Consider the following 16,094-nt stretch of genomic DNA (forward strand, 5'->3'; position numbering starts at 1 on the left):
ATCAGCTTTGGGAAAACACTTTGAATTCTTGTTTTGAGACGACTGGCGTCTGCAGTGAATCTCTGTTCCTCTCCCATCCCCCTCTATGGATAAGGTCCTCCTTTCTGCCAGCCCTGTTGGACTTTTGTTTCTCCTTCCCCCGGGAGCTGCCTTTGAAGTCAGTGGGAGCTGTGCAGTGTGCTGGTGAGAGTGGGAGGCTGGAGTGGGGGAACCAGGACCAGATGCAATCCATGCTGCTTTCTGGGATTATGGGTTTCTCCTTCTTCCTTTTTATGTATTTATTTTTATTTTGAAATGTGTGTCTTCTCTTGGCTAAAATGAAGACTGGGGGAATTGGTTGGCTTTAAAGAACCCTCTGGAGCCAGCTTATTCATACAGAGTTGACTGTGACAAGCAGCCGCCACCAAAGCCACAAGTACCAGGATTTGGAAATTGGACATAAACCCGTTTCATCTGTGCTTAGGTTATTTGGGAGAGGTGGGGAAGGGCTGGAAAGTGTCAGAAAATTTATAAATGAATCCTGTTGTCCTCTCTTTTCTAGTATCTCATTTTCCAGCCACTTGGAGCAAATTAATTTGCCTCTCAGAACCCCAATTTTCCTTATCTATAAAATGGAAATAAAATCCTTAGCCCATGGGGTGGTTTTGAAGATGCAAAGACTGATATTCTTAAGCACTTTACATAGTTTCTGGTTCATTTTAACTGCTTAATAGTTTGAATTCTTTGTCATTATCAAGACTGTATTTATGAGATGGAAAGTTTCTACTGAATATGTAATTTTGCCCTGAATAATTTACAGGGCAAAAATGACAGGGCTGTCTTTAAAAGCAATGCCACTGGGATACTACTGAATACTTCTTTGTGAATATATCCACCAATACTCTAGATTGGGTCAGGGCTGGTCATTCCATGCACAGGGTATTAGATTTTTTTTTTTTTTTTAAATAAGTGGTTATCCAAAAGGTTGATGCCTGGGTCATTTGGAGATTTGTCCTTGAACATTCTCCAGTCTGGCTTGGGTTGTCTCAGTTTTGTCACTCAGATTTGCATCTTGTCTTTCTTTCTGTTTTTAGTTGCTTGGATTTCTCCCAAAGTATTTGTGGCTGAAATTCCTTTTGGACTCTGAGCTGCCTTTTTTACATAAGCTTTGGATTGGAATCAATAGAATGTCAAGATGCCGGGCACATTCAGCCTAATAGCAGGTGGGTGTCTGCTGGACAGTGTGCCTGGTTTGCCTGACAGTAGCAAATTTAGGCTAGAATTAATGAGCCAGGGAAGGTACTGTTGGTGTTGGAAGATTTTTGCAGTTTTCAAAAGTAATTTTGTTTTTCCCTTTGAATGGGATTTTCAGAAGTTTTCAGAAGTAATTTTGTTTTTCCTTTTTAATGGGATTACATTTGCAAAATAAGTTTGTGTTCATATATGTGCGAGAGCATGCATGCACCTTTATTATAATACCTTTAAGATGGCATCGAGCCAATTTATTTTTAGAAAATAATATTCACACATACCTAAACATCTGGTTCATAAACCTTAGTAGAGTTTCGTTAAAGTTAACGGTTTGTCTTAGTCTGTTTAATGTTCAAAGAGAAGAAAACACCCAAAAGTGGAGTGAATTGCTGAAGTTTCTTGTGTACACTTGTTAGGACATATTCCTGCTATATGACGAGCTATCATCAGAAAACAATCAGTCAGCAGAAGCCAGGTCATGTGGGCTGGTGAGTAAAGGAAATGGGTGTAGAGCCAGACATTCCTGTATTTCAATCTTGCTTCTGCTATTTAGCGGATTGAGAAAAATGCCTGCCTTTTGATTTTCTTTTTCCTCTGGGATTTTACTTATATATCAAGGAGTAAAAAAAGAAAGCCCTCATTTATCTACATACTTTCAAAGAATAAGTGTGGAAACACAAGTAAAGTACCTGGTGTACATCCTAGGCATTCCAAAAGTAGTGGCGTTCTGGCTAATCCGAAGAGATTAGATTAGAAGTCCACAGTGATGATTCAGGTTTCTTTCATGTTTTATGTATTAGCTGGCCTTTTTGTTTTTCTTATTCTCCATCTTGCAACAGGCATTCTCTTATTGTGGCTTTTAATTTCTAACATAAACTCAACTCTGAAACCCACGCCTTCTAATTGTTGACCACAGATAGCCTTGAAATTTGCGTGATCGCCCACAGTGGGATGGTATTAAAACATTCTGATCTAGATTTGGGCAGAGGATGAATAAAATGGAAATGAGGCTTATGCAAATTAGCTTCCCATTTGTTTGAAGATGGTCGAGGGCAGCAGCAGTCCTTGAGTCTTCCAGATTTTAGAACAGAGCAAGCAGTGCTCCGAATGACAAGCCCGTGGCTTCACGTGGCTCATAACAGGATACCCCTTACCCCCAGAGAAGACTGATCTCTATATTTAGTGGTCAAAGAAAGGAAAATAATTGTTTGATGGTACCATTGAGTCCTAGTTCAAACAGTTTAGAAAACTACCACATCTCCACTTCTTGGAGCAATATGGCGGTTGTTCCCTTCCCCTAGGTTCACAGCCTGAGTCTTCATGGGCCTTCGTAGCACAAGTAAAAGAATATTAATGTTAGAAGTTGACTCCAGAATGGAGACTTCCATTTTCTTCTGGAATAAAACATTAAATTATCTCTATAAAGTGGTAACATTATATACATTCTTACAAAGTTTGTTTTACAGTATTATTTTATATAATGGTATACAGTATTATTTTATATAATCCATTATATAAATGGATTTTATATAATGAAATTATTTATTTTTATTCAGGGAAAATGTGTATTTATTCATGGGGCTATGAGATTGGTGCCCCAAAGTTCTCGACCCATGTTTCATTTGAGTAAAACTTGGTGTAATGTTTGGAATCATTTTGTAGTGTTATTTCTTAAGGTCTTTCCACCCACAGTTAGGAAGTGTGACACATGTGATTCTATGTCATTTCACTTCAACTTGGGTCTTACTTAGCCTTTGAAAGGATGAAATCCTGACTATGGTTGACAGCTGTGTCTGTAAACATGGATTCAATTTGGTATTAACTTTTATCTTTCCATACAGTGAGGGGCGTGGAACAGTACCACTAACAGTGGGAGGTGCTTACATAATGTTAACTACCACTCTACAATCTGTGTGATGTAGGAGGTTGAATCCACATGTAGATTCTGCTCTTAGATCCTGTATATTGATGGTAAGGCAAAAACAAATGGAGTGTTGATAGAATTCTGTTGAGTAGCCATATGAGCATTATTGTGATACATATGAAATACAACCTTGTGATTATATGACGTATGTGTTTGTATATGCATGCAGGGTGTAGTTGTGGTTTGTTTCAATTTAGGAACCTCTGTGAAAGTGACAGAAAGCTTGAATGGAGACCCTAAGGAAGAGGTAGAAATTACTTGTTCAATAACTCTTAGAGGTCTTTTTCTATACTACTAATTGATTGCGATTTTTAATTAGTGTTTGTTTGAAGCATTGTAGCAAAGTGGTCAAGAAGTCTAGAATTAGGCCAGTCAGAGTTTAAATCCTAGCATTTATTAGCATAGATTTTGGGTGAATTATTTATCCTCTCTGGGATCAGTTTCTTCATCTGCGTAATGGGAGTAACTGGAGCATTGACCTTATAATCCTACTGTATGAATTAAATGAAGACATCTCAAATAAGGTGCCTGGTACGTAGTTAGACATTCAGTAAACCATAGCTGTTGCCATTATAATCATTACTATAATATGTATAATGGGAATAATAGTCTATCTTATGGACTAATATAGTCCTTTTATGGATTACATGTCTAGCTGTTTTTATTATTAATTTAGGATGACAGCACCAAATTTTGAGAGTTGTTAAGTAGTGGCTAGCAGAAAGGACCTCATTTTATAAGATTCTGTGTATGTTGGATATATATATCTATGTATATATCCAACTATACATATATATAGTTTTTACTATATATTTCTATAATTTTCTGCCTCATTGTTTGATTTCACAGCTCTGGAGGTTAAAGCTAAGCTACCTCCCCACTCTCCTGTCCCTGCCCTTATCTAAAATAGAAAGCCATCTGAAAAAAAAGAACCTAGGGAAAATTCCCATGTGAGAAATGAAATTGTCCTTGTGAAGGGTTAGGGCTCTAGGAACTGTGTGCAGAAAATCGTTGAAAGATAATCTTTATAGGATGCTGAAAATTACTGGCAGGGATCAACTCTGAAGGTTAAATTGTCTCTGCCAGCGCTTCTAATAGGAAATACAAGGGAGATTTATTTATTTATAATGTCCACCTCCATTTTGTATACTGTGTTGTAATACTTAGAGAAATAAAGGTAATGGAAAAGAATAGGTAAAGTACATACATTTTGTTAAATCAGAAATTCAACAAACACTCTTAACCAATTCAGAAGCCTTGCAGCTGGTGTGCTTAAGTGGCCAGATTTCCCCTAGTTGTAGTTGTCAAGGAGTTAATCCATTGAGCAACTGATGAGCACTCTGTCCCATGAACAGAATTCAAATGTGGATTAAAGCAATGAATTTTAGGAGCAGAACGCTCCTATTTTGGCAACAGTTACTTAAGCCCCAAGTACTTCCAGAATTAAGCAGTAGATGCTGTGGAGAGATGCTCCTAGCACAGCCCCAGACTCCTACAGGATAAAGTCAGGATCAGAGCTCCTGGTCCGCTTAAAGAATATTCCCTCAAGGCATGGTGCACGGAAGAAGATATAACTTACTTTATATAACGTGGAGTGCTGCATGTTGATTGCCATGCCCTAGAAAGAGCAGAGGCAGGAGCCTCCTGAAAATCAGGCAGAAGGAAGAGAAAATGGGCTTTTCTTAAACTAATCAGAATCTGAAAATGGATATATGGATGTTTTAAGAATAGGTGGTGGCTGAATGCAAAGGTGCGCCTGTAATCCCAGCTACTTGGGAGCCTGAGCTGGGAGGATCCCTTGAGCCCAGGAGTTTGAAGCCAGCCTGGGCAATGTAGCAAGACACTGTTTCTTAAAAACAAAACAAAACAAACAAAAAGAATAGGTAGTGATTGGCATTAGTGTTTTGATCTGCCTCTGTGGTTGCAGTGGACCGTCTTTGTTCTTGCAATAGGATTTATTTATTTATCCCTCAGAGAATATGGGCTGCCTCACTTCCTCACCAGTGAGTCTGCAGGCTCAGGAAAGCTCTACAATTAAATTGCTCTATTGTTTTAACCTCTCTGTTTAAGCACTGGTGAACTAGGGCTCCTTAGCTACTTGCCTAGCAAAATGAACAAGTTGATTAATATTTGCACAGGACTAGAAAGTGCCTTTTCTGAATGAGATGTGCACATATGGCTGCATAGTATTGACGCAGGACATTGCACTTATTTCCTTGTTTAAATAATTAGCAAAAGAAATCATATTAAAAAAATGCTGAAAGGTATAAAGAGAAAAATGTGATGGCCAATCAAAGCTGTGAACGGCCTTTCTTACGCTGCGTCTTAATTCTGTATTTCTGTAAAGCAGTGGGTGTTGAATGCCTAGATGGAGTGGCTCAATACAGTCAGATTTTGAGGTTTTTCCTTAGACATTCTGCAGTTCTTTCTCCCCTTGGTGTCTTTCAGGACATGACAGTATGCCCCCCAGAGCCACAGAGGACAGACATCCTTCTCTGGGCCTCCATGCCTGCTCCTCTGCAAACAGGGCAGGTCCTGCCCGGGCTGAGCAGAGAATCACTTCCTGTGCAGTTGCTGGCCGCCCCTGCAGATGCTGGCTGACACAGGGTTCTAAGTGGTGCTGAAAGCTGCTTTATGAGCCTTGCAGAGGCGGTGTGCATGTGTGCAGCTGCACATCTGCGAGAATACTGGTGGGTTCAGGCAATTCTGGCCCTACCTTAGCCAGGCCTTCTGTGTGGGAGCTATATGAGGCTTTTGTACTCTTGCTTACTTTTCATTGCAAATGGGGCCGTATCCAAAAGGCGTAGAGTGGGGGTGGGAGGTGGGTGGTGGGGTGGGGGGGAAGGTAGAGATGATGGATAAAGATGTAAGAAGGGTAAGCAGAGACCAGATGCAGTCGAGGGCTTTTGTGACATGAGGAAAGGATATTTAACTTGGCACCAAGAAATGAGGTGGCATTCTAACGCTGCTCCTGACCTGCTGTGTGACCTTGAGCTCCAGTTTTCCTCTTTGTAAAATGGTGGCCCTGATGACTACCTACAAGGTTGGAGGTGGGAATAAGGGACCTAATGCGTGTCCAATCATCTGTCGTCAACACTCAATAAGCCTTTTCCTTCATGGCCATCCATCTTCAGGTTTGATGGAAGTGACGATCTGCCCCCTGGGTTGAAAGGGCAAGATGGTTTGCTCAAATATTTTATTTCTCTTATAAATCTCTTGCAGGTTTGGTTCATCCCAGACTATTATTTTTCAGGACAATATTTATATTGTCACTGCGTTCAGGCTGCCTTCCCCATTTGTCGGGGCCCAGCAGTGTTCAGTTATACTGATAATATCAAAATTATCTTCATTTTAAAAAATGTAAACCTTTTTATTTCTGATCATTAATGTAAGGTAAGTTTATTGTTGATAATTTGGAAAATCCAAAGTTAAAGGATAAAATTACTACTAATTGTAATCTCAGCACACAGAAAGAATCTCGAGTGTGTGTATTATATGCATGTGCGTGTGTATAGAGGGCATTCTATTTGTATTCTGTTTCTTTATTATTTAGGGTTGTTGATACTGTAAAATAAATGATTTTTTTGAGAATGAAGATGGGTGAACCTTGTTTTTCTCATATTTAACTAAATCTAAATGACAGGATATTTGGTAAAAGGAGATATGAAGCTACAAGGGCCCTTGCGGCACTTGCCATGAGGTCTGTCTAGGTGAAGAGCTGGGGAACCAAAGATGAGCAGCTGAATTTTCTGTTCTTGATGTTCTGCGGGAGTAATGATGCACCAGATGATAATGATAGAAGATATTTTGATAATTTACTTCTTTGATATTGGTTCTACATGCTTTTAATTAAGTATATATATTTTTAGTTAAATGTGTATATATATTTCATTAAAAGCATATATTTTAATGAAATATATATTTAATTAAAATATATATTATACTTGTTATATAAGCTATATACAGTTTTTATATAGTCTGTATATTTATTATATTTTTATATAATCAGTGTTTATATAATACATATATAATACACATATGTATATATATTACATATTAATATAAATATGATTAATTCTAACAACTCCATGATACGTAATTATTTTATCTTCATTTTACAGAAGAGGAAAAGAAGCCACAGAGAGGCTGGTGAAGTAACTTGCCCATAAGTCACACAGCAGTAAACACTGGAGTCAGGCTTCAATCCCAGGGCACTATGGAGCCTGAGTTTTCTTATGTACTCTGCTTACTGCACTGACAATACTGATATAAGAAACAATGCTCAATCAATAACATACAGTTTCAGTTATGGAAAATGAATGGGTTCCAGAGATTTGCTGTACGACATTGTGCCTACAGTTGACAGTACTGTATTGAACACTTAATTTGTTAAGATGGTAGACAGCATATTAAATGTTCTTACTATAATAAAATGAACACTTAAAAAAAGAATACTTAAAATTGATGTTTTATAGTCGTGATAAAACTCACTCATATTTATGTGACAATTCTTACACAGTTTAGGAATTGAGAATATGGTATTTTGATATGTATGTGTAAATATATGAAGTAAATATATATGTACACACACACACACACACACATATCTCAAAGTAAAAAGGAAAAAATAAAAAAGGTCTTTGTTTAGGTTTTTGTTTTAGCAACTGAAATTTTAAAGCCAATCAGGCAAATTCTCATGGGCATGGTAGATACGGAATCAGTTTAGTCGTGATCCTGTCATTTGTACAGTGGGGTCATGCTATTTCTCAAAGTCAGAAGAAAGAAGTTCACATCCAAAAGGTTGATGTGGGAAGATAAGCTGGTTTTCATTGAGCTTAGGTGGAGCTGGTTTTCCTTTATAGACCAGTATATATTCTCCTGCTTGGCCATAGGGAAATTACATGCTATTTTATACACAATTATATATTACTTTCTACAACCAGTATCTAACTTGATATTTAGCCCTTGGCTCTACCTAAGACAAAGGTATTGCAATTGCCCATTTTACCATCAAATGAGGAAGGTTTGCTTTACTTTGCTTTCAAAATGATACTTGAAAACACACACACATACATATACCAGCACTTACATTCTTTTAGTATTTCAGGAAGTGGGCATGAGTAGGTTTTAGCCTTGAAACTGCTTTGTCATCCAGTTTGTAGCTGGCTAAGGAATGGAAAAAAAAAAAAAGAAAGCAGAGCTCATCTTGATCATTGTAATTGGCACTGACAGCAGACACCAGTGTGCCAATAGCTCCAAAGAATTCCTACGCAAAAGCTACTTCAGCTGTCCGAGATTTTCCTGATTTGTTTTGTTTGTGCATTTGATGTATAATCTTGTGGTTTGGCCCTCCTCACCACCTAAAACAGAAAAAATATATTCAGTTCCTAGGTCATTTTAACTGGAACTTGCTCTTCAAGTTCCAACTATGTCAACAAATTAAAGGACTTGACCATGAATTTTTTTTTTTTTTTCTAAGTGAACACTTTGCCATTCCTCAAACCCTACCGCAGGTTCAGCAGACACAAGTGGCCTCTTTAGATGTGGTCACCATTGACAGCTCAAAAGAACAAAATCAAAACCCTGAAGACTTTACATAAAAACTCATCCTTGGAAGAAGAGCTCATATTTCAAAGATGATATTAATACGAGAATTTTTTTAACATCCTCTTTTAGCATAAATTTCTCATGATTAAATATTACCCACAATGCTGTATTGTCTAATCACCTGGTTAGACAATCAAGATGTCTGGAATTTTGGCATGGTGAATGATGAGGAAATGTTCTGGGGGACTGCTTTTATTTCAACTTCTTTTTTTTTTTTTTTTTTTTTTTTGAGATGGAGTCTCGCTCTGTCTCCCAGGCTGGAGTGCAGTGGTGCAATCTCAGCTCACCGCAACCTCCGCCTCCCGGGTTCATGCCATTCTCCTGCCTCAGCCTCCCAAGTAGTACTTCAGCTTCTTTCTTATTGATGATGATGATGGGATTAGACAAAAATATTGTCGAATGAATCAAGTGTGACTATTTGAGTCCTGAATTTTATTTTCTTAATACTATTATACACTTAAAATTAGTGCCTATTTTTGTCTCCTCTTATAGTTTCTTTCTTCTCCTCATATCTTGTTAAGTGAAAGACAGATGGGCATTAATATTACCAAAAATAATAAAAATACTTCCAATTCAATAAACATTTCAGTAACTGGATGAAGGGCTTTGCTTGAATTGTCTCTTGTGGTGCCCTCATCTACCCTTCAAGGTAGGTATGCTGTGTTAATGATAGTGTTACTCAAATAAGACTTGGCCTTCTAGAAATTAAATGACTTGACCCAGGTCCTATCACTAGCTCAGTTTTCTTTTTTTTTTAATTTTTACTTTTTTTGGGTACATAGTTGGTTTATATATTTATGAGGTACATAAGATGTTTTGATACAGGCATGCAATATGAAATAACCACATCATGAGAATGGGGTATCCATCCTCTTAAGGATTTATCTTTTGTGTTACAAACAATCCAGTTATACTCTTTGAGTTACTTTAAAATGTACAGTTAAGTTATTATTCATCATAGGCACACCGTTGTGCTGTCAAATAGGTCTTATTCGTTCTTTTTATTTTTTTTCTACCCATTAACCATACTTACCTTTCCCCCACCCCAGTCCCCCAGTACCCTTCCAGCCTCTGGTAACCATCTTTCTATTCTATATATCCATGAATTCAGTTGTTTTGATTTTTAGATTTCACAAACAAATGAGAACATGTGATGTTTGTCTTTCTGTGCCTGCTTTATTTCACTTAACATAGTGATCTCCAGTTCCATTCATGTTGGATGGATGATAGGATCTTATTCTTTTTTGTGGCTGAATAGTGCTCCATTTTCTTTATTCATTCATCTGTTGATGGACACTTAGGTTCTTTCCAAATCTTGGCTATTGTGAACAGTGCTGCAACAAACATGAGGATGCAGATATCTCTTTGATATACAAATGGCCAACATTTTCTTTCTTTGGGGTATATATCCAGTAATGCAATTGCTGGATTATATGGTAGCTTAATTTTTAGTATTTTGAGGAGCCTCCAAACTGTTCTCCATAGTGGTTATACTAATCTACATTCCCACCAGCAGGGTACAAAGGTTCCCTTTTCTCTGCATACTTGCCAGCATTTTTTATTGCCTCTCTTCTGCATATAAGGTATTTTAACTGGGGTGTGATGATATCTCAATGGGGTTTTAATTTGCATTTCTCTATTGGTCAGTGGTGTTGAGCACCTTTTCATATGCCTGATTGCCATTTGTGTGTCTTCTTTTGAGAAATGTCTATCCAAATCTCTTGCCCATGTTTTGATTGGATTATTAGCTTTTTTCCTATAGCGTTTGATCTCTTTATATCTTCTTGTTATTAAGCCCTGGTCAGATAGATAATTTGCAAATATTTTCTCCCATTCTGTGGGTATGTCTCTTCACCTTGTGGATTGTTTCCTTTGCTGTGCAGAAGCTTTTTAACTTGTGATCCCATTTGTCCATTTTTGCTTTGGCTGCCTGTGCTTGTGGGGTATTGATCAAGAAATTTTTGCCCATACCAATGTCCTGGAGATTTTCCCCTAGGTTTTCTTGTAGTAGTTTATTTAATTCTTTGAGGTCTTAGATTTAAGTCTTTGATAGGTTTTGATTTGATTTTTGTATATGGCAAGGGATACAGGTCTATTTTCACTCTTCTGCATATGGATATCATGTTTTCCCGGTACCATTTATTGAAGAGACTGTCTTTTCCCCAGCATATGTTCTTGGCACTTTTGTCAAAAGTGGATGTGCTATAGGTGTGTGGATTCTCTATTCTGTTCCATTGGTCTGTGTGTCAGTTTTTATACCAGTACCATGCTGTTTTGGTTACTATAGCTCTGTAGTATAATTTGAGGGTAATGTGATTCCTCCAGTTTTGTTGTTTTTGCTCAGGTTTCTTTTTTTTTTTTATTTTAAACGTAACAGTATAGACCTTTTGAGCTCTTTGTTGTAGGGTGCTGAGCTGTGCATCCTATGGGATTTTGCAGCATTCATGGTCTCTACCCACCAAATGTCAGTAGCATCCCCAGTCACGACTATCAAAAATGTCTTCAACATTGCCAAATTTCCTTGGGGTGGGGGGCAGTGAGGCAAAACTACCCCCATTAGAATGACTTTGCTAGCCATGTGACAGAGCCTGGGAATGCCCTAGATGAATTTCCTTCCTCTTAACCCATGTGCTGTACAATACCTGTCTTCTTGTCCCTTCTGTTTTTTCATCTGAGCATAAGAGTTTAGAACTTGAAAAGCAAATCACTAATGTCTGCTTTTTCATCTCAATGATAGGTGAAGTGCATTGATGAATACTTCTTTTCTCTTTGTGGGTATAGTAAATTAAATCTTGTATAGAGATCCATGTATTGTGAAGGCAGTAGCATTTGCACAGTATCATGCATATGGAGAAGGGATAGAGTAAAGATTTTTTATTTTATTTTATTTTTATTTTTATTTCATTTTTTTGAGACAGAGTCTCGCTCTTTCGCCCAGGCTGTAGTGCAGTGGTGCGATCTTGGCTCACTGCAACCTCTACCTCCCCAGTTCAAGCAATTCTCTGTCTCAGCCTCCCGAGTAGCTGGGACTACAGGCACCCACCACCATGCCCGGCTAATTTTTGTATTTTTAGTAGAGATGGGGTTTCACCATATTGGTCAGGCTGGCCTCAAACTCCTGACCTCAGCTGATCCACCTACCTTGGCCTCCTGAAATGCTGGGATTACAGGCTTAAGCCATAGCATTTTTTAAATTGCTCACCTCTCTTTCCTAATTGTGTGCTTGGGATACTTGTTCACTGAGTCAGACTTCTAATCACTCTTTCCTCTGAATTTCTGTGTGGCCTTGAGTGAGTCACTAAATCATATGTATTTCTTCTTTATCTTTTTTGGGAAAGCAAACACCATCTTCTACTGTAATACCTTTTACTTTTGACTTTGGAGGGTAACATGATAGTAACTGCAAAACTCTTTGAAAGGAATTCCAAGACATCCAATTCATTGAAAAGCAAATATAATTTTTGGAAAAAGAAAGCATTGTTCATTGGAATTAATTTTGGAGATGAAATAGTTCATTTATCAGCCATCAATATTTAAAATACGGTAAGAAGAAAGCCAGGAGGTAGTAACACAACCCCTTTCCAAGCCATTTTCTCAGGGATAGGCCCTTTCTCAAGCCTTGGAGTCACTGAGGATTGGGTAAATACGAAACCATTGTAGAAAAACTGAATGAAAGCATGCATCAGTAATGACTGGATGTTGGTATCATCCACTGATTTCATAGAAGCTGAGGACACATCTTGCCCTTTTCCAGTACAGATACGTTTTAAGTACATTGTCTTGTGGGAATGCTTTTTCCCAATTAGAAATTCGGCAATGGAAAAACAGATTTGGCCTCTGAAGTTCTGAAGATGCATAGGCAGGGGACACACCACAGCCCTGCCTCTTACTTGAGGAAGTTACAGAGCAGGTTGTAATTAAGCACTTGAAATGTAACAGGTGAATCCTTAGGTGACTGGGAATCCCATCACCTCAGCCCTGCAAAATAGCCATCAAATTGCTTTTGCCAATTAGTACATGAAACAGCTGAGAATATAATAAATCTCCATTTATCTAGGGCAGTAGGCAACTAAATGTTTTTTCTTAACTGCTCTTGATTTATTGAGTGAAATGAGGTGGTGTTTTGTCTGGTGAATACATAGCATTTTTATTGCTTAATAAATATTTCATGAGCGAAGCCCTGACTCTTATGGATGTGGGGAATAAAGAGGCATTATGCTTATATAGAATGCTATATAATTTTAATATGCATTTATGTCATTGTTTTAAACACATAAACAGTCAAGAAATGAATAACTCCATGAAGTTGAAATTAACAAAGTAAATTACAAATTGACTTTAAAAGTGTCACATTAAATACTTTTTTACATAGTTGCTGATTTTACCCTGCCTGCAGTGGGTCGTTAAAACAGATGTGACAGGAAGAAAACAAAAAAATATTTTATAAGTTTTTTTCTTAAGTGATAGGATAAAGATGGTTTTCTTGTGATGATAGAAGAGAAAATAGAAAAATAAGAAAATGTCCCCAGAGAAAGAAGGTGGTAGCTCCCCTTTCTTCCACTTTTCATCCTGAAAACCACATCCTGGTTCCTCTCCTTATCTGGCAGCAATTGGGCTGCAAATTGTGGGACACATGGTAAATGGGAACCTCCACTCTCCTTTCTTTTTTTTATCAGGTAGATAGAACTGATAGACCATCCTGTTTGGTGATAAATATACATCAACTCTAAGAACAAATGGGGTCTGGAATGTGCAAAGAAGTATCACCATTACTTGCCAGGTGAAAACCTGGAATCAGCCAGGTGCAGTGGCTCAACGGCTGTAATCCCAGCACTTTGGGAGGCCGAGGTGAGCAGATCACCTGAGGTCAGGAGTTTGAGACCACCCTGGCCAACATGGTGAAACCCTATCTCTACTAAAAATACAAAAATTAGTCGAGCATCAGGTTGGGCACCTGTAATCCCAGCTACTCAGGAGGCTGAGGCAGGAGAATCGCCTGAACCCAGGTGGTGAAGGTTGCAGCGAGCCAAGATCATTCCACTGCACTCCAGCCTGGGTGACAAGAGCGAAACTCCATCTCAAAAAAAAAAAAAAAAAAAAAAATAGAAAACCTGGAACCACATGAATTCTGTACCTGTTCATACGGGATACCATGCAGAGTATAATGGAATATTCAGAGCTGGAGAACATTCTACATTGTTGGCTCCACGTGCCCAGGGCTTTCTTTGTAGTCATTCTATAATACGTTCAAATTACATACATGTTTAATACAGTATTTTCAAGTAATAGTTTCAAATCAGTGGATTGAAAATGCAGAAAAGATATCTTCATCACTGTACACTAATCTCAATTCACATTTGGATATGGGTAACATTTCCTTTTCTTCTTAGGCTAAGTAATTGCCACCAGGTTATACTGTTTTTTTAAGAACATTTAGGTTAACTACAAAAGAGGAAAGGAAACAGACACTTTGCTAGATGTTTATATAATTTTCCTAGATTAACTTTTAATTTTTTTTTTGAAGCATGGGTTGCTTTCAAGTGGTTACTTTTAGGGTTTTCCTAAAATTTTCAGATTTTCCTACAATGTCTATGTGTCCAGTTCTGTGTGACTTTTGAAATTCCATGAAATTAACCCCTATCTCTTGTACATAATGTTCAAGCTCTTTTTCTCAGACCTCACCTTCTGGCTGCAGGGCCAGTAGGGTTAATTTAGAGCCTGTCATACCTTTCATATGACTCTTCCTTATATATGATTGAAGCTCTATTGATTCGATAAGACTGAAAATGTGTTGAGCCCAAATCTGTGAGTGCCAGTAGGGTTTTGAATGTCATGTACTTTCTGAGGATAAGAACCAAGGTATTGTTGGGTATTTATAGTCTACTTCAGAGCCAGTGAATAATGTTTTACAAATTCTTGACTGTTTACATCATTGCCAACCTTCTACTGTTTCTTTTGGCTATTTAGCATTGTTCATGTGACTCGTAGTTACCTGGGCATTTTTTCCCCTTTAATTGAAACAATTTTATAACTAGGCTCTGAGCATTAAAGATACTTAGCATCTGATATTTAAAAATTATGTTTTTGTGTAATTCCAGAACTCTGGGAGGCCAAGGCAGGTGGATCACTTGAGGTCAGGAGCTTGAGACTAGCCTGGCCAACATGGTGAAACCCCATCTCTACTAAAAATATAAAAATTAGCCAGGCGTGGTGGTACATGCCTGTAATCCCAGCTACTCCAGAGGCTGAGGCAGGAGAATCGCTTGAATCCAGGAAGCAGAGGTTGCAGTGAGCCAAGATCATGCCACTGCACTCCAGTCTAGGTGACAGAGTGAGACTCTGCCTCAAAAAAAAAAAAAAAAAAAAATATATATATATATATATACACATATATATGTATTTAAAATTCCTAGTCACCTTATATATTGTGGATCCCATCATTTGTCTACTTATTTAGAATATTCAGGCCCAAGTATTTGTTAATAATTTGTTTTTAAATTCATTAAAATAAGTATTGCTTAATAATATTAAACATACACTAAGCATATAATATTTAACTGTTATTGCTTAAATATTAAACACTCTCAGTTAAGGGACAGGAGGAAAAAATTGTGTAGCCCTTGATCAGTATGGCTGGGAAGGCCTGGGGATTTGTGTTGTGTGTGGAATGTGTGTGCACATGTCTTTGAGTATGGTTTTGTGTGAGTGAGTAAAACTTCATCAAATAGCTCCTCCCAGAGATGTGTGTGTGCCACTCCCTCATGCCTGTAAGTCTCAACTCACATACTCTAGGTGCGGCTTAGCTTGACCATGACTATTTAAACCTTGGCCCTCCACCACAAACTCTAAATCTCTCTTACCCCAGTAGGTGCTCAATAAACACTTGAGAACTTTCTCCCTGAGCTCTGAAAGAATGAGGGTCTTTGGAGTTGTTTTAATCTCACTCATTTGCAGTTGAGAAACACGTGTTTTGGTACTTTTGAATCTAAACCCGTCTCCTATTCAATTTTCCTATAATCCTCATAAAAACTAAAGTTTATTTAATGGAGTTGACTCTTGAAAAATGCTGGAGTTAGGAACACGAACCCGCTGCACAGTTGAAAAATCTGCCGTTACGTTTTGACTCCCCCAAAATTTAACTACTAATAGCCTGTTGTTGAGTGGAAGCCTCACCGATAACATAGTCGATTAACATACTTTGTATTTTATTTGTATTATTGACAGTATTCTTACAATAAACTAGAGAAAAGAAAATGTTATTAAGGAAATTGTAAGGAAAATACATTTAAGCATTGTATTAAGTGGAAATGGATCATGATAAAGTTCTTTATCC

The 16,094-nt window shown here is 37.8% G+C and overlaps 1 protein-coding gene across 5 annotated transcripts in view; it reads left to right on the forward strand.

Annotated features, from left to right (window-relative positions):
* FLRT2 (fibronectin leucine rich transmembrane protein 2) overlaps nucleotides 1-16,094 on the forward strand; it is a 101,911-nt gene that overhangs the window by 53,066 nt on the left and 32,751 nt on the right. For 2 of the 5 annotated variants that reach the window (XM_063651952.1, XM_063651954.1), the window contains exon 2: nucleotides 1,074-1,202. The exons of the other annotated variants lie outside the window; for them this stretch is intronic. The gene's annotated coding sequence lies outside the window, so the exon portion shown is untranslated. The remainder of the gene's footprint in view (nucleotides 1-1,073; nucleotides 1,203-16,094) is intronic. 5 annotated transcript variants of the gene reach the window in all.

This window comes from Pongo pygmaeus, chromosome 15 (assembly GCF_028885625.2).
Source record: "Pongo pygmaeus isolate AG05252 chromosome 15, NHGRI_mPonPyg2-v2.0_pri, whole genome shotgun sequence".
Classification (NCBI taxonomy): Eukaryota; Metazoa; Chordata; class Mammalia; order Primates; family Hominidae; genus Pongo; species Pongo pygmaeus.